The following is a 19,224-nucleotide window of genomic DNA, read 5'->3' on the forward strand; positions in this document are numbered from 1 at the left end:
GTTTAAGTTTGGTCGATAAGACGTTGCAACCAACGTTATTTCTACGTAAAAGCGTCGACACTTTACGACCTAGATGCGACGTTGTGCAACTACGTTATTTATGCGTTTATCATCAACGTTATTTTTACGTAGAAGTGTCTACTCCAGATGACGTAGATTAGACGTTGCAAATTACGATGTTTAGCGACGTTATTTATACGTTTATCCTGAACGATATTTTCACGTAAAAGCGTCGACACCAAACGATGTAGATGCGACGTTGTGCAACTACGTTATTTAGACGTTTATCATGAACGTTATTTTCACGTAAAAGCGTCGACACTTTACGACCTAGATGCGACGTTGTGCAACTACGTTATTTATACCTTTATCATGAACGTTGTTTTTACGTAGAAGTGTCTATTCCAGACGACGTAGATTAGACGTTGCAAATTACGATGTTCAGCGACGTTATTTATAAGTTTATCACAGACGTTATTTTTACGTAAAAATGTGTGATCCGGACAAAGTTCATGCGACGTTGGAAACTACGTTGTAAAACTAGGTTATTGAAAGCGTTTACATTGTTATGTTTGCGTAATAGTTTGGACTCCATGCCCTACAAATTACGTTTGCAATGAAGTTACAAATTACATTCGCAACTACGGTATAATGCGCAAAAAAGAAACATAATAACGATGTTTTTGAACTTTTAAAACACTTATACTTGTTGTGACATATCTGACTGTAATTATTTACACTTGCAAATTCTTACTAAATCTTCTAAACAATTACCATCCAGGAAAATATAGAAATAATATAGTATTGAAGTAAAACAAACACGGCAGTATAAAAATGTTGACAATAAAGAACTGTAAAAAAGACAAGAAAACTGAGAAAATTGGTCTGTGGACCTGCAAAACACACAAATTTTATAGTGTTACTTAAATTGCTCTATTACACTAACACAGTCTAAAAGACAAAATTGAAAAAGTTTTGCATTTCACAGACTATGTGTAAAACAATGCACATTAAAACAGGAAAGTAACGTTAACAACAACAACGTATTGAAAAACTAAAAACAATACAAATCCAGCGGTGTAAAACGAAAATCCAGCAGTTTAATCCGAATCTGAATGCATGTGTGATACATCGAGAGAGCTGTGGGCAAATAATATAAAAATTAGGGAATAGGGAATGTGCCATTTACTAATTTAGCCAAGCACAGAAATTTTATATCACTGTTAATGTATTTTCTTGTGCAACCTGAATTTGTTTGGTAAAATTTAGTATCAAGAATTTTTATCTCAGTTTTTTGCCAATAATAACATTTAATAATGAATATTAGTATTTTTTACATTTTTTAAACTTTGTTTTTATATTAAAAAAATATAGACCATTCTTAGTACTAGTCTATGGTATAATTTTTTCCCAATAATTCTGTCATATTATGTTTATTTTGCCTTTACTTATTGTGTGATAGCGTTTTGTGCTGTGTAGCTTCTGGTCCACAGAATGCAGACTGGTCAGAAATATATAAAATTAAAATTCTGGTGACATTGTATAACTATCACTGGTAGGTTTTGAAAAAAATTGCTGCCCAAATAAAGAAATTTAAACGCAGCCAGGATACATTTTAAAGTCTTTGTTGTTAGTATCTAGGGCAATTGCAAGCATAAAACAAAACAGTAAGAGTCAAATAAATATAATAATTAACAAAAATCTTGAAAATATTAATCACTAATTTACCTGTAAATATTGATGAGCAGCCAAGTTCATGAGGAATATCTTTAACGTGTACCCTTCTTCAAATCCCACCTTGAACTTTTAATCAAGCCTTCAGTCGAGATCTTCAGTAATGAATTTTCAAGTGTTCATTTGGGGTTTTATGCACACCCAAGGTATTTACGCTGGCATGATACAAATATAAAGATTTGCATTAAAATTGTCTAAAAAGTTTGGGTGTTCACTCGCCGTAGAATGCAATTGGGCGCTGGTTTAGAATCCTACCACAATGATTAAATCAACGCACAATATTTGGGTTAGGGTGCGAGTTAGCGTTTGGGTGAGGGTGGGCCAAGTATTATTATATCTATTATTTAATACTTCACCCACCCTAATCCAAAATGCTAACCCGCACCCTAACCCAAATATTGTGCACTGTGGTAGGATTCTAGACCAGTGCCTGCAATTGCCCACAGAGGTAATAGAGCTTGTTTTTCTATGTTAGATGAAAATTAGTGGAGGCTTTAAAGTCATTTATTCAGTAAATCATTTTTTTTCCTACTTAAAATAAAAGTTATAAATAAAACTACAAATACAGCTTAGACTATTTAACCTGAAAATATATTTGATAACAAAGCCTTATCTTTTTATGTAACCCTAATCTTCATGGTTTAAGGAAAACAACCTAAATATCTAACAAGCACTCTAGCGCTGAGCTGCCAAAACTTATTTTGAATTCCAATGTCCTGACAGCAAATGTTCAAACTGGACTGTGATGTCATCCGCATATTGGCCAATCACGAGTTTACGCGCCGTTCGAAAACCGCGAAAAAAAAGCAGCAGGGAGCGACATTCTTGTCTATCCAGGAAACTGCGTCTATAGCGGTCGCTGCGCTAAGTACTTTTTTATGCGATTTGTTTCATGTAAAGACAATGTTACCCTTACTAAAATGCTATCTTAAATTAAGTCACATCTCTATTTTATGTAAGCATAACTAAGTATACTTCTTTACATTTTCTAAAATAGTTAATCAAAACACATTACAGAAAAAAACAAATATTTTGTAAATAGGCTACATAATCCCGACGCATTCCTTAAAAGAAAGCATTTCTATTTAGCGAAAATTAAAACTTGGAAAGTTAGTTTTGACGTCGGTAAACAACGTTTTTTATACGACACGTATGACATTTTGATTCGATTGTACTTCAGCTCAGTCGAAAAAACTGTGTATGACACGCAAATTCGTCTAAAATCAGTTACCTTCAACGTAAGTAGGCTAATTGATGTTGTTTCTACCTCACGTTTAACGTTTTAATAGGGTTCCTTTGACGTTTGTATCAACGCTAAACAATATTAATGAAATGTTTTAATTTATGTATAAAATAGTCTAAAACAAGTTGACCTCGATGTCAGGTATATACCTTGTTGTATACGTCACGTTTAACGTTTTAATCCGGTTGCATTGTGGTTTGCCGTAACCTTCGAAATGACTACGATCATTTAAGATGTTGCAAATTTGGTCGCGTTTTAGTTTTTCGTAATGTCAAGAAATAAAGTTATTGGAACTTTTGAAAATAGCATTTAAAATGGTTTCAAATAAGTTATCTTCAGCGACAGTTATCATTGCTTTTTGCATATACGTCACGTATGATGTTTTGAATTGGTTATATTGAAGATTGTAATAACGTTGAAAAATAACGTTATATTAACGTTATAAATGACGTATAAAATAGTCTAATTCTAAACACAACTAAGCTTCGATGTCAGTATTTACCGTAGTTTTTACGTCACGTGAAGTTCTAATTAGATTGCTTTGTTGTTAGTTACAAACCAAAAAATAACGTTATTAAAAAGCTTAAAATCACGTCCAAAATGCTGTCAAAGAAGTAAGCTTTGACCTTAGAATTCAACATCATTTATACCTCACGCGTGACGTTGTCAGTTAGTTGGATCTTAGTTTGACGCAACGTCAAGAAATAACGTTATTAAAACGTTTAAAATTACATCCAAAACGGTCTTAAATAAGTTAGCTTTGACGTCAGAAATCACCGTTGATTGTACGTCACGTATGATTTCCTAAATTGGGTCCATTGTGGTTTCTCACGACAACGTATGACATGAAATCAAGTTTACTTTGACGTGAGTAATTAACGTTACATGTACGTCACCTATGACGTTCTAAATTGGTTACATTAAGGTTTGTAATAAGGTTGAGAAATTACGTTATTAAAACGTTAGAAATGATGTACAAAATAGTCATAAAAAAATTATCCTTGTTACAAAAGGTAACGTTGTTGTTACGTCACGTTTCACGTTTTAATTATATAACATTGTAGTTAGTCAAAACGGTAAAATGACGTTATTATAACGCTTAAAATGGCGTCCTGGTCTCCAAGAAATTAGCTTTGATGTCAAAATTTAATGTTGATTGTACGTCACGTATCACGTTGTAAATTAGTAACATCAATGGTGGTCACAAAGTTTAAAAATAATGTTAGCAAAACGTTCGCTCTGACGTACAAAACAGCCTAAAACAAGTTATTAGCCTCGAAGTAATTAATTAACCTTGTTCGTACGTCACCTTTGACGTTATAATCAGGTTACTTTGTGGTGCGCCACAATTTTTTTAAAGAATACCATTAAATTGAAAAAACGTTTAAACGACGTCAAAAGTGGCTGAAAAGACGTTAGTTTTGACGTCAGTAAACAACGTTTTTTGTACGTGATTTATGACGTTTTAAAATAAGTTGCATTTGGTTTGTTTCAACGTTACGAAAGAACGTTAAACAAACGTTTGAAGTTACGTTAAAATTTGTCTATAACAAGTTAATTGTGACGTCAGAAATGAACGTGAATTCTACGTCACGTATGACGTTCTAAGCTGGTTGCGTTATAGTTTTACGGAACGTTAAATATATAGCGTCAATTAAACGTGTAAAAGACGTCTGAACCGGTCTAAAAATGTTAGATTTTACGTCAGTAATCAACGTTATTTGCATGTCACCTATGACGTTGTAAATTTGTTTCATTGTGGTTCGTCGCAACGTTAAAAAATAACGTTCCACAAACGTTCGAAGTGACGTCCAAAATGATGTAAAACATGTTAAGATCGACGTCTGTAATCAACGTTGTTTGTACGTTACAAATGACGTTGAAATTTGGTCGCATTGCGGTTTTTCTTAACGTTAATTTTGACGTTAATGCTACGTTTTACATTACGTTTTGATAACACGGCCTCGACGTATTTTCTTAACGTTCGTTTGGACACATTCCCACAACGTTTACTTAGTTTAAAAAAAAAATCCGAACGTCGAAAATACGTTGTGTGTTAGCTGGGTAATTATGTTTTTATCCTTACAGATCACGTCACTTTGCAGTTACAGCCTACCTCGTCGGTTCCATCATCACAGTTATGTAAATCACACCTAAAGTGTTCAGCTATCACTTATGTAATCACACCTAAAGTGTTCAGCTATACACTCTCCAGTATCATTGCACGTTACCCCACCGCTACAAAAGTTACAGTTTGATTCGTCGATGCCATCTGGACAATATGTAATGCCGTTGCAAATTAGTTGCTTGTGCATACACGTGTTCGTAACAACACATTTAACTTCATATTCGCTACAAGGGTAGCCAGACTCGTCACTACCATCGACGCAGTTTGTGTTGCCATCACAAACAAGGTTCCCGGGAACAACTTGGTCATTACCTCCGCAAATAAACTCATTTGGCAACCAGGGCAATTCAACTCGTCTCTACCATCTTCACACTCCGCGATGCAATCGCACAAACACCCAAAGTAAAACCAATTACAACTTAAAGTTACTCGTGTTAGAGCAGTGCTTCTCAATCTTTTTTCGCGACGACCCAAATATTAAGCGCAAGTATGACGATAAGCTTTGGCGACCCAATTGTTTTTTGTTGTTTTGTAGGCGAAATAAAAACTAATTTCTTGTAAGCGAACAAAAATTTTGAATATTACAAATACTACAAGACATTATTTGTATTGCTTCCTTAATTTTCTTCATTAAGAAATCTTTCTCTGAACCAATCTCAATTAGGATATACATCTGAAATACAGCGGTCGGCGACCCAACCAAATCAAACAGCGACCCAGTTTTGGGCCGCGACCCATAGGTTGAGAAGCACTGTGTTAGAAGAGCAACAATCACTACGAATGTCATTGCCTTGTCACAGTTTACCAATGAGACAACAATCTATTGATAAAAATGTTCCTAAAAGAGATAGTCAAGTTTTAAACAGTATGATTTAAGCGCCTTGCACTTTTATTAAAAGTTGTCCTCTTTGAAGAACATAAGTTGTCACAGAACTATTTAATTGAAATGCGTAACATATCAAAGCAGAACATAGATATTTTGACCAGTTTGTTTTTTTCTCTCTAACAATTTTTATCGGTTGAGCTGAACAACCTTGTAAAACAACGCACTTCCTCAAACAATCAGATGACATGTGCCTTTTTTGACATATATGGCAGTGAACTTTGTTGAAATTGTAAAAAAATGAAAATGTGTTTGATTATAATCGAATTAATGGCGCGAAGTTTGGGATTAAAGTAAATTTAACTTGTGAAAGACTTTCGGTCTTTGTTAAATACATCTGTATGTTGTATTTTATTTCATTATTTATGTACCCACCACTGATTTCATTCAAAAAATAAGTCAGAAATACCACGATTTTTATTTAGTATCAAGTAAAACAGTAAAACTGTCAAGTAAAAAAATATCTATAAAAAAAAGAACAGTGGTGACGTATTTACTTAAAATAATGCCGAACAGCACATCAAGTTGGTGAAGAACGTTTCTCGCCTTTAGACCAAAATATAATAACGTCCCACTTGAAGCTAGATATGATCGACAAATCTGAGGGCAAGCTGGTTGTCTATTCACTATAAAGACATTTTCGTCACTTATTAAATGCCCTAAAAATATATCGGTAACTTTAGCTACTGGCCGAAAGTTGATTTGAAGCGAATTATAGTTTCGTCAAACATTACAACATCAGGAAAGGATTCATGTTTTTTTTGTGGAATTGTAACTCGAAAATTATGTTCTCCTGCATGTACAAACAGGGGAAACGCGTTTTTTTCGGGGTAGTGTTGCATTATTTGTTGAATAAATGACCATGGACATTATCTTAATTGTACCCTTCCATGTTAAAAAGGAAAAACAGGCCAACGGCGAAGAGTGTCAAAGTTGAAAATACATCGTAGGTTATTTGTCGTTATTATTTTTTTTTGACTCACCCTCACCCAAACTGACACCCTAAGTTTTGATGTTTATTTATCACGACCTAGTCACCCGGTCCGTTAGAAATTAGTGCAGTTCTAATTAAGCAAAGTGGTCTACGACGATTAGATTGTTCAAGGTCAGAAAAGTTTAACTTTTAGACCTTGAAGTCGTGGCAAAGCGCTAATGTGCACCTTTAGGTATGCTCCCGGTATAAATAAATTGAAAATATTGACTAAAAATTCACAACAGATAAGAAATGTAAGATAGAATTAATAATACTTGACATAACTGAACAAAAACGCTAACCCACTTAATGTGCATTAATTTAATAATTATTTGAACGCTGGGGAAAAAAAACAAACTCGATGGGCATAAGATAGTTTCTCGTCCATGGTATATAGGATTGTTACGTCACAAATTAGTATTGGGGCCTAAAGCGTTTATGTAATTATTAAATTAACGCACAACATTTGGGTTAGGGTGCTGGTTAGCGTATGGGTTCGGGTGGGTCAAGTATTAATTATTAAACCTCATCTTATGCAGATTAGTTAAGTCAAATTAGTGCATTGTCTAATCTAAGACCTCAAAGTCTAAAAGTTAGGCTTTTTGATCTTTTGGATGCACTAATTGCCGTAGACCTTTTTGCTTAGAACTGCACCAATTTATAATGGATCGGGTGACCTAATTAATATACAAAATATTACTAACAATTTTTACACTTTGTCTAATAAATCCAATTGAGCACTCTCGAATATTTCGACGTAAACCCGTTGAAAGACACAGTTTTAAAGAAAACGCAAGAGCATAGACAGTATATAAATTCCACATTTGTCGAATCCAACTATATGTACAAGGGCGTTATGAAAAATCAGTTTCCACAAAGAAATTTATTTCCAAAATGTAATAAACTGAAGCAAGTCCGACTAATGGATTGATGTCATGAACTACTAAACAATTTCTTTTTTGTGATGCTAGTGTAAAACAGTTTCTGACTGGTGGCAATATTTTAAAAAAGATTTGAAAAAAAATTTAAATTTTGGCCAGGACTGCGAAGTCGGACCCAGAACTCGGGACTCGAGTAAGACCGCGTAAAACTACCCAAATCCCGAGTCCGACGTGCGCATGCGCAGTATCAAATTTTAAAACTGTTAAGCCGGCAAAATGTAAGTTGTAAAAGTATAATAGCAAATGGTGAAATATTTTTAAACCATATAATTCGGGTGGATCAATTATGACACCAATATGAGTGGATTGCAGAAAATCCACCTTAATTTAGTTACTTAAATGGGTAAAATACAGGCTGTAGAGTCAGAGCTGGACTCGGGACTCGACTAAATCTTACATTTGGCCGGAGTCGGAGTCGGGTGTATTTTTTTGGCCGGAGTCGGACTCGGAAGTCGGACTCTGGTTGTTTTTAACCGACTCCGCAGCCCTTATGTTGGCTAAAGGTTTATCGCTACTCCTGAAAAGCACTTTTTTGGATTTTTTTTTTACCTTATAAATATAGGATATGCAGTGCAACCGAACAATGCACAAATACGTCAATTGCTAATAAATGATTTGCATTTAAATAAGGGTTTTAAACAGTTGATATAACTTATGTAATTGCCAAAATTACCTCCATTACATTTCCTAATGCCATGTAGGGGCGCTGATTAACCACCACTGGCTCACAGTTTATGTTGGGGAAGCAAATTTCTCTTGCAATCCGGTGTGATCTTTTTATATAACACCTGACATGAGGTGTGTATTGGTGACAGCTCAAGGTCTGGTTTCAAACCTGTTTCGGGATCGATATAGTCGGCATACTTTACTTCCCTCAACACTTTGTAACCCACTCATTTCGTAGCTTTTTGCGAATAAAGGGAAAGAGCCAAACAGACCAAGTATTCGCAGCCCCTCAGTTTGGCAAGTTCAACACGAAGACTTTCGACGAAGTTCATTATTCGACGGGAACGGAAATTCGATTTTACGCAACCCATTCCTACGTACATGTAACTCTTGGTGCTCAAGTCTGCAAACACGTCACCCAGTATGACTTTTCTTGAACGAAGTTCCACTGCATTTCGCCCAACACTGGAAACCATAAAGTGGGTGTTTCCTTTCGTTACGTCGTGTATCGTATTCATTTCAACCTGAACAAGTTCGCCAGTTCCTTTCACGAAAGTCCCCAACGAAGCATTGTATTTCATGTGTTCCTTAGTCGCCCTGATATCATAGTCTCCTATGTCTCCTTTTGTTACTTTGAATATTTCCCTTCCCGGATGCTGGTAGCTGTAGCTGCTTGCGATCAGTTCATTTACTTTCGGCCAATCATTTTCGTCTAGAAGTCTGCATATCAAGCCAGGCAAGATTTCAACTCCTTTCTTTAAATCTATTTCTTGCATTTTAGTGCTTGAAATTAAATCCAGTTTGTTTTAACTAACAAGGAAATAAAATTTAGGCCTGGTATATCAGATTAGTTAAGTTGTCTGGCCTCGCATCTTTCTAGGGGTCAACATTGTACGAAATTTAACAATTTTACCTTTTACGATATAGGATTGTCAAACAAGTGTCTCTCAGGAGTCTGACCATTGTTTTTCGGTCTGTGAAACCTGTTATAAAAATATTTTTAGTGTGGCTTAAATGACATTACACGTTCTGAGAAAAAAAGGCTGTCTTAGTTGTAGCTTTGCACACCAAAAAGCCCGGGATTTTCAGTGCACAACACACCAATAGAATTGTATTTGCGTGTTTTTGCCACTATTGCTAATTTGACTACCAATGAATTTAACCTGAACATTTACTATAAGCCTGTTTAATTTTGTCTGTTTTAAGTTTAGAAAAGGGTCTAACTCAGGTGTGACAAATACATGTAACTTACACTAGTTGCATGACGCTCCTGTAATAATTCAATTTTTAAGCTCCTGTGGCGCCTATTTGGTTGGAATATTTGAAATACTGCCGTGAATGGAATGATTTGCTGCTTTTCTAAAACCATTTTCTTGTTTTATAAACGAACATGTCCTAATTTTTTAATAAATGAAATCGTTACAAATGCAACGTATTCCAAAATAGCGGAATTTTGGATGAATAAAAACAATAAAATATATGCAGATGCCGATGTCACAACTTATATTTATAGACGCTGCTAACATATGATGTTTGTATGCATATTGACACCTTATAACAGGGGTTCTTAAACTTTTTTACCGCGGACCCCTAAAAATTATTTTTGGCCTCGCGTGGACCACAATAGGCAAACTTTTTTAAAATGACGTCATGAATTTATGTCACAATACAAATAGACTTCATAAGTCTGCTGATTTCGGTCCAAAAATGTGAAAATGAAATGGGTCTTAATGCATTCAGTGCAATACCGTTTTATTTTTAATTAAACTGTTGTGTTTGATAAATTGATTACTTCTTAAATATACACTAATATATCAATTAGGCTTTAATGGACCCCCTAAAGCTAGCTGAAGGATCCCTAAGGGGTCCATGGACCCCAGTTTAAGAACCCCTGTCTTGTAATAAGTATTGTTCGGATACAACAAATATAACTGATCATAAAATAGTTTTTCTTTTTTAGTTACGTTAGTATGCGGTCCGTTTGACTATATTCAAATAAACAATCATTTGCTATTCTCAGAAAAACTTGAGTTTGATATCCCAGTTTTGGGTGATATCAACCTTCATGCTTCTTAACTGATTTAAGTGTTCTCTTTTAATATTTACCTTTTAATGTTTAGCGAAGAAAATTTGACCGGTGGATTTGCTATAAAAGCGAACCATGTTTGCAGGACAAAAACTTTCTGGATAGAAGAAAGTGTAATTAACAAAAAAAAATACGTCCTGCGAAATGCCTGCAGCCTAAAATGTAGCTTTGTTCAAGGTAGATTACTACACTTAGAGAATTAGTCAAATTATAAACTAACTTTTCGTACACTCCCCATAGAACTTTACTTGCTGCTATCGTTTTGAGCTACTGGACCTGCCATTCTAATAAAACTTCGGTCTGGCTACGTTCGTTAAGCCAATATTGACAAACCAGCTGCTGCATTTTCACTTCGGCAATGATTGACAAGTCTATTTTTGTCGGTCGAAAAGCACAGTAACTTTTGATTCTCGAATTTTGCCATTTGTTGAGAATGAATCTCAAAGCCTAAAGCAGGGATGTCCAAACTTTTATTATAGTGGGCCGCATTGACACTTGAAATAATTCTATTAAGTTTCAAGATTAAGTATTGCTCTTTAGAGGTATAACGGGCCTTTAGAGTTATATATATATTTTTTACCCATACTATACGATTAGTGCGCCCCTAAAGCTGACTGGTACATTTTAATTAGGCTAATATTGAACGTTTAAAATACTACTTGGGAGTCAAAATGACAAGCGGGCCGCATAAGAATTTCAGACGGGCCGCAGGTTGGACATCCCTGGCCTAAAGGGTCGAGTAAATCGACATCAATTGTAAAGACGGTTTGATTTGTACTTGTATCATCACCAGTCAATGTGACTTAAATATTAAACCTCACTTCTAAAATGTCGAACGCAATTCTTATCATTCGGAGTTTCTACTCGTTTATAGAATTGGACTCGTTTTTACAATCCTTGCCGTCGGCAGATTTTAATTTTGAAACTTAACTGAATTGTAACCACACTTTTTATTTTTTGCACTGATAACGAATAAATATTCTCTTTTGCACCAAATGCAGCAATTATTTAAAAAAAAATTTACCACAAGGTGCGCCGTTCGCCGTAATTCCAGTTAAATAATTTTATTCTCGTTTCGTTAAGAACGATCGCGCAAAACCCCATTTTATTTTATAAAAAAAAAATCTTGTTTCGTTACAAAAAGATGAACCGTGCAAAGCATTTGTGAATTGTGTTCTTTTATGTACAAGATATGCAATTTATTAATGTAAATATGCCGAGGGTGTCCCGACTATGTTACGCTTTTTCGCGATGGTATCTTTTGTGCGAACTTCCGAGCAATATTCGACTTTAAAAAGAGAAAATATGGCGATACACAAAAGTAAATGGTCGTTCGCCGCATGAGAGCTTTTCTGCTATAATTTGTTTTCCTCGTGCTCTTTTCGCAATTTTATTTGCTAAAATATATATTCTTTCTAAGTTTTCCACTGAACCAATTAATTCCACGTTTGAAAACGAACCCGCCAAACCCAACAGCAATAAACAGCGGCAAACACCCGATCATTCGTTCAGACGTAAGGTGGTTCAAGTTACTTGTCAACAACAACGACAGCATTTTTAGTACGCGTGAGAGCAAACTTGTTTTTTGGTGCTGTCAGGATTTAAAAAATGAAAAAACAATGATTTTTCTCGTTTAATGAAAGTATGCCGAAATCATTCCAGTCCACGTTTTAAAATTGTTTTTCAGTGGTTTTACGAACTGAAAAAAAGAGAATTTTGTTCTTTTAATGAAATACAAAACGCTGAGTATGCCAGAATCTTGTAATTTTTTTGTTTATTAATAAAAAATATATTCTCTTTTCGTTTCGTTGGCAAAACTGGGAAGCAAGGCCCCACGTGCATGTTAAATATTTTATTTCGGAATTTCTGATTCTTTGTGTTTTGTTCATATTCCGAATGCAACTCCACTTTACGTGAACCGTGATACTAAAACCGTGAAATAAAAAAGTACATATTAAGCATAAATTCACATCTTAAAATTAACATAATTCTTTATGCTTCTGTAAGAGGTTTTATTGAACAATGCAAATATCGATTGCTTTTTAAATAAAAATGTTTTTTCCTTTCATTTTATTGTCTGCGGGAGATCCCTTGTATACGAAACGAACGTTATCTGGCCAGTTGTGTTGACATTATGCGAACTTTTTCAAGAAACCATTATTCGTGCAGTTGGGTGCAGTTGACTCGATGTAGCTAACGGTGTTTCACTGCATCCTGGAACAAATAACTGTAATTTTTCTTCGTCTCTTTGTACTGAGTTTTATTTGTTTTATCTCCAAAAAAATAAAGCTATCTATCTATTTAAATTCAGCAAATTTCAAATTAAGCGCGAAAATGTTTGTCTCCTCATTTGCTTGATCGTATACAAACTCGATTTCAGTATAACGTTTGCGCAGGAGTTCGACCGCGAACAGCAGATTTTTGAAATCTATATATACATGTGTTTTTTTGTCGCGTTATAACGTAACTTTTTGATGTCGTGATCAGTGTTTAGATATGCCACATTGTTACAGTCAGTTAATAAATTTGTTCAAATTTGTGCATAGGAACTGAACGTCTTGTAATACTTGTTTTGTATTATGGTACATAAAATTGCACAAGGCTGCTCATAAAAAATCTCGTTTCACTTAACTTCAAAACCTGAAACATATTTACCCCAAATAGAAAAGTTTTTTTATGACTTTATTGCTTTTTTTGCGGGAATAAAACCAAATAGGTTCGTTGGTTCAAACTCTGAAACTGCTGTATTGTCACAGCGGTTTGTCGCGTCACAACGATGCGTGGTGACGTCACAATGGGATTTAACAATCTTGACCCAGTGGGATTTTGGCGCACACTCTGGCAAGATTCAAACAAAAACAATCGTCCCTCTCAGTTCGCTTTTGTTGAATTGAAGCGAGCTGTATTATGAGATTGACAGTTTCGGTTGCTTGATTTTTGTAGGATCGGGGTTTTGTTGTTAATTGCTTTAAATTACAGCTGGTGTTGGGTGCTAAATTTTTTTATTAATGTTAACTCAATTGTTTTGCTTTTTCGACTGAGATTACCCCCATCTTATAAAAAAATGAATTGTCCTATACTCAAAATTGAGGTGGCGCAAATATGTTTTACAAGAATTAGTTGTTATTAAGTTTACAAGAAATGTTTTTTAAAGTCTGTCTACGATTATGCCTCGAATATCAGCTTGTTTGTCAACTAAAACGTCAGTGGAATACTTTGTTCAATCGAAGAATGTTTAAAAGAGGTTATATTTTATTAGAATGATTAAAAAAAAATAAAATTTAGATCAAAATTGAATGTAATCAGTTTTAACAGTGGTTTTAACGTAATAGAACTAAGTTAAACATAGAATCGTTATACTTTATGTAATATCTATTTATTTTATTTTAACGTAGGCTATATCTAATCCATAGTTTTACTTTTTTTTAGGTATATTACTATTTTGGCATCATTATTAATTCCTAAAAATCATTTAAATTAAGCAGCAATTTAAATTAAAGTGTTTCTGATTTAGGACTAAAAAGAATATTCGTCAATATTTCCACTTGTCCATTTTTTATGTGAAAAGAAATCATCGCCCTACAGTTGTGCCACAAAAGTTTTTGTTATAAGCAGGAGAAATATAAATCTTTTTACATCTTACAAAATTGCTAACTAGAAACCCATAAAGAATACTTCCGTAAAAAAACAAATGTTCTTTTTCAAAATTAAAATTGGTACAATTAAAAATGGGGCAACGCTATGTTAACTGGCAAAACATAAAACGTTCAAAAACACACCAGGGATATTTTAAAAATGCGGTTTGTTAGCTTGCCTTATTAAACCAGGCCCAAGTTAAAAAATCATTTGAAACCGCGGAAACCGAATTAAATTTAGGGCGAGTCTCTTTTAAATAGCAGAGCCTCAAAGCAAAACTTCACAGCTTCATAAATCTCGTTCCCTCACTACCCCGTTGCGAGTCACTCAGAGGGGAGGCCAATTGTGGTGTCACAATAGACATGACGCTTTCGCTTAATGTCGCCGCTTTTTATTTGGACTCGCCTTGACATATTCGAGCTTCATTTGCAATTTAAATATGTTAGATAGAAATCAAAACTGGAGGCTGATATGTTTTAAAGAACATAAATGTTATTTTATTTTTGTTTTTTCTTAAATATTGGTGAGGTATTTTGGTTTGGCGAATTGTACTTACTGACAGTTATTTCACTCCGCTTGGCGACATAGTGAGCTTCTTTTCAAGCTTGTCTTTTAAATGTTGTGTGTGTAGTTTTGTTGCAGCCAGCATACAGTCTCTTTTTTTAAGTCCGAATTTGCTACTAAGTAGATAACAAAGGGTTTTTACCTATATTAAAGGTTATCACAAATGCTAATGGGCTTTGCGATATATCCTGTTTACCATCAGACATTTTAAGCTAATGAGAATCCCTTTAAATCCTGGTACCATTATTGATATCCGTTAAATATGTTAGATAAAAGTATTGTACTTTTAATAATGTCCATGACAGTGTAGGGCTCTTGTAAAAATCGTTCTTTTTTTAGTCAAAACTGTCTGGTTAAAGTATGTTTAATTTCCAACATTTCAACTAAACTCGACTCCTTTGAAAATATGCGACAAATGTAAATATTTATAACATTTTGTGGCAGTTTCTCCAATGTGCTGTTCCTTTGTTGTAATTACCGTCTATGACGTAACGATGAGTTAACTAGCCTCGGGCATTGACATTGCAGAAGGTTCACTTGAATTGCACTTAAATCTTATTTAAATTGCCTTAATTGGGCATTAGTCGGAATGGACAAGATTTAAAACGCTGTGTCTGCGTTTGTGTTTGGCTAAATTAATGGCGTTGCTACAATTAGTAAATTTGTAACTTCCACATCCATAATAATAAACCATTTTAATTGAGCTAAAGAAAGCATTTTGACAGGTACTGGTATTTCGAGATAACAATTTCATGTAATTGGCTTAAAACGTTGTCAATTTCGAAAATACTCAAGAGATAATACCAATGTTTACGTTTGATGCGATACACTTCTACATGACAACAAAAATGGTAATAGGAATTGCTGAGTGTTCTAACCAGTTTTCTTTTCGTTGACTAGCTTTATTGTGAATGACGCTTTCAATTAAACAAATACAAACATATTTTAAATTGTAAACTAGCGATTACAAATGTCGTTCAAGTTATTTTTAGCCGATGGAAATTAAATCAGATTACGTCATAATATGTCTGATGAATACCCACCTAAAACTTTTACAGAAAACGTAGCAGAAAAGTGCAGCGGAAAAAGAAGCAATTTTCCATTACATCATTGAAAATCGTAACACAAAATTTATCAGCCGTGTTTCAACAAACTATAGTTTCTGCTTGCCCTTGGGCTAATTGAGGTTGATGTAAATCTGATTTGACAGTGACTTTGCGACATTTGATTCACAGACATTCAATTCTCATGTGATTCACCTATAATTGCATCACATGAACCTGGCTGGTCTACGTAGGCTTAACCGAATTATTTTCTCCTGTAGAGCAGACGCCAGTTTACCTTATTCGGCACTGACTGGGCCGCATGAAAATTTCATGCCCTCTGATTAAATATTAAAGCTCTGTAAAGGCGAATATTTACTTCGTTTATATTCAAGTGAGGGGTGGCCTACATCGTATACAGATCCATCCTTTTTGATAGAATTCATCGGCTCCTGGATGTGAGTTTAGTTACACCCCGACCTTACTAGAGTTATTTGTGAATTAAAATTGAAAAAATGGTCGTTTTGTAAAATTTAGTTGCAATGCAAATATATCAAAGACTTTTCTGGAGGATATTATTTTTTTCCTTTTGTTGAGGTGTTTCTAAAGGTCGGTGATGAACTGTCGAAAAAGTCTACAGTCATTTGGGAAGTAATACTTTAGTTGAAGCGATACTGTTTATGTGTGAGACTGTACAGCTTCGTTGCTGTCCAATAGAATAGGCCGAGTAACGAAAGAACAGAATCTGCCTAAATCCGAATGGTGAAATACAAACGATTCTGGTTCCACATCAATGATAAAGATTCAACTAAGTACAGAACTTAGTAAACCGAAAATCAGCTGGTTTGGATGTTATATGATAGATATATTTCGCTTTTAAAATACTGATTATATGATTTTAAGAGCGACATTTATTTATCGTAGATAACATGTGTAGAGTATGCTCTTGTCAATTACATAATATGATACAGTAAACACGTTGTTTTATCACAAAAATGTAGATGAGGATTGAGGAGTCATTTTGTTCGCTGTGCTAGTTTCCAGTTATTAAATTCGCCACAAGTTATAAACACAAAGAGTCTCGGACGATTTAATTGACCAAGAAGTGGAATGACTCTATTAATCATGTTTCGTTACCCGTTGTTTCGTATAAACACGGCCTATGCGTTTTGTAAGATAAGCCGCATATCCATATATACATCACATGCCGTTGGTATTTTGCTTTCGGCGATTTATCAGCCGCAAGTCGCTTGTGGGAACACAGGTTTGTTTTTCTGTACACAGCTCGTCGAGCTAAAGCAAAAACTGGGTTGGCCGATAAGAAAACCGCATGTTTTTCGCTGCCTGCGTTGCATTCTATATGCATTTTTGAATTTAGTTGCAATCAAAAAAAAGAACTCCTCCAAAAAACAAATCTTATATTAAGCTTTTCAAATTTTATTGGTAAAAACTCTTATGAAGCTTTTTGCTGGCCATTATTTCTATGCATTGGTTTAAATTGATTTGGAGCAATATTGTTTAGGATGCTTTCATTTTACTGTTTAAATCTAATTTGAAACTTTATTGTTAGGATACTTTTCTTATTAATTGATTACAAGTAATTAGAACTTTACTGTGCAAAATGCTTTTTCTATTTATTGTTTAAGATGATTGTGAAGCTTCACTGTTTGAGATGCTTTGGGTAATTTTGCTTAAGATGCATTTGATGCTATGATTCATAATCACGTGGAAAGTTTATTTTATAGAGTTGTTTAAACCCATTGAGCAACAGTTTATTGAGTACCACAAGCAATCAAACTTTTTGAGTGAAACGCAATTGGCAAAACACAAAACTATGAGCAGTCAATTTTTTTGCATCACGCGCAGCTTGTTTTTCGAGTAACTATCCGTTTTCTAAAGAAATTCAGCTAATTTGCACCTTTGGCGACTAGCATCCCGCCAAACAGAGTTAAAACGATTTTTTCTTCGACCGGTTGCTCGATTAAAAGGTAAAAAGCTGAACGGTTGCTTGTGTGTAAGCATGAGGTTCCCAATCACGCCGTTGGTTCTTCTTGGAATCGCGCAAAAGGTGGCAATTAACGAGATAATGGGAGGTAAAGCGCCGAAAATCGGCGTACCTGCCCCGTATCATTACACTGGCACTTCGAGAGCCGTTGGACAGCATGCCCCGGGGCTACTTGGTAGTTTCTTTCAATCGCGCCACCACATTCCAGTTTATATTGGCACCGTGCTGCGAATCACTGAGCAATGGCAGCAGTTTGAGCGCGAGGGATTCAGTCCAAGTGCTGCTCCAGCCTTGCTGCTGTTATTTTAGCCTTGGAATCGGTGTGACGTCACTGTAGTGAGGTGCTAGAGTGGAGCGACGACGTGCAGTGAAAACAGGTGCGCACGGCAGGAGGAAAGCCTTTGTAACCTCTTCATGCTGGTGCTGGTGTTTGTATTTCAAAGCTGTGCTGTTGTACGGTTGAAATGTTCGCAAGCTGCCAGCTGTTAAAGCCCATGTAACCGCTATTGCTAGTGCAGGCCGACATTTGTATTTAAAAGCTGTGCCGTTGTACGGGTAAAATTGTTGCAAGCTACCAGCTGTTTTGTGGACACTTGTTCTTTGATATAGCATCCGGTACAGATGAACGTGAGTTTAATAAACAAAACTTTTTATAGAAAAAGGGGTAAATGTGCTCGTGGAATGTCTTGATGTAGTACTGGTGTTTCGAAGGTCTGTTTTAGACCCCAATCCTCTTGTTGTTAATTTTTTTTGTGGTATGGTTACTGCCAGTATTATAGACATGAGGATTGCGATTTTACTACTAATTTTTTCATAGTTTACTGTGGTCAAAAAGTGCGTTTTAGAAAGATTAATCTGTTTGAAAAATTTTCTATTTAAGAAAACTTTGGCTTTACTGATTTTAAGATATGTCTCCAGTCTTTCTTTCAAATAGACATATGATTGAATCAGTAAAGTCAAAACATTAACGATTCAATGACCTCAAACTCGTCTTCCAGCGGGAATCGTTCTCTCCTAAATTATTATCGCAATTTGAAACGGCGCTAGACCAATCACGATTAGAAGAGCTTTTCCCAAGCGCCAATTAAAATCCTTCAAGCGCCCAGAGCAACCAGGATTCAAAATCTCTGTGAAAGGCGCGTCTCAGTAATCGCTGTGAAATCGTTTTAGCCCGGGGCGTATACGAGGCAACTTGAAGCCAACGTCTTGGACTAGGACGCTGTTCTGTGCTTTGCTTTCAGTTAGGTTTGCCGCAATGAAGAAGGCCTCTTTTTACGCGGAGAGTGCCCTACCCATTTTTGTTCAGTGTTTCGCTTTTTAGC

The sequence above is a fragment of the Ascidiella aspersa genome, chromosome 6, assembly GCF_963924565.1.
Source record: "Ascidiella aspersa chromosome 6, kaAscAspe10.2, whole genome shotgun sequence".
NCBI classification, from domain to species: domain Eukaryota; kingdom Metazoa; phylum Chordata; class Ascidiacea; order Phlebobranchia; family Ascidiidae; genus Ascidiella; species Ascidiella aspersa.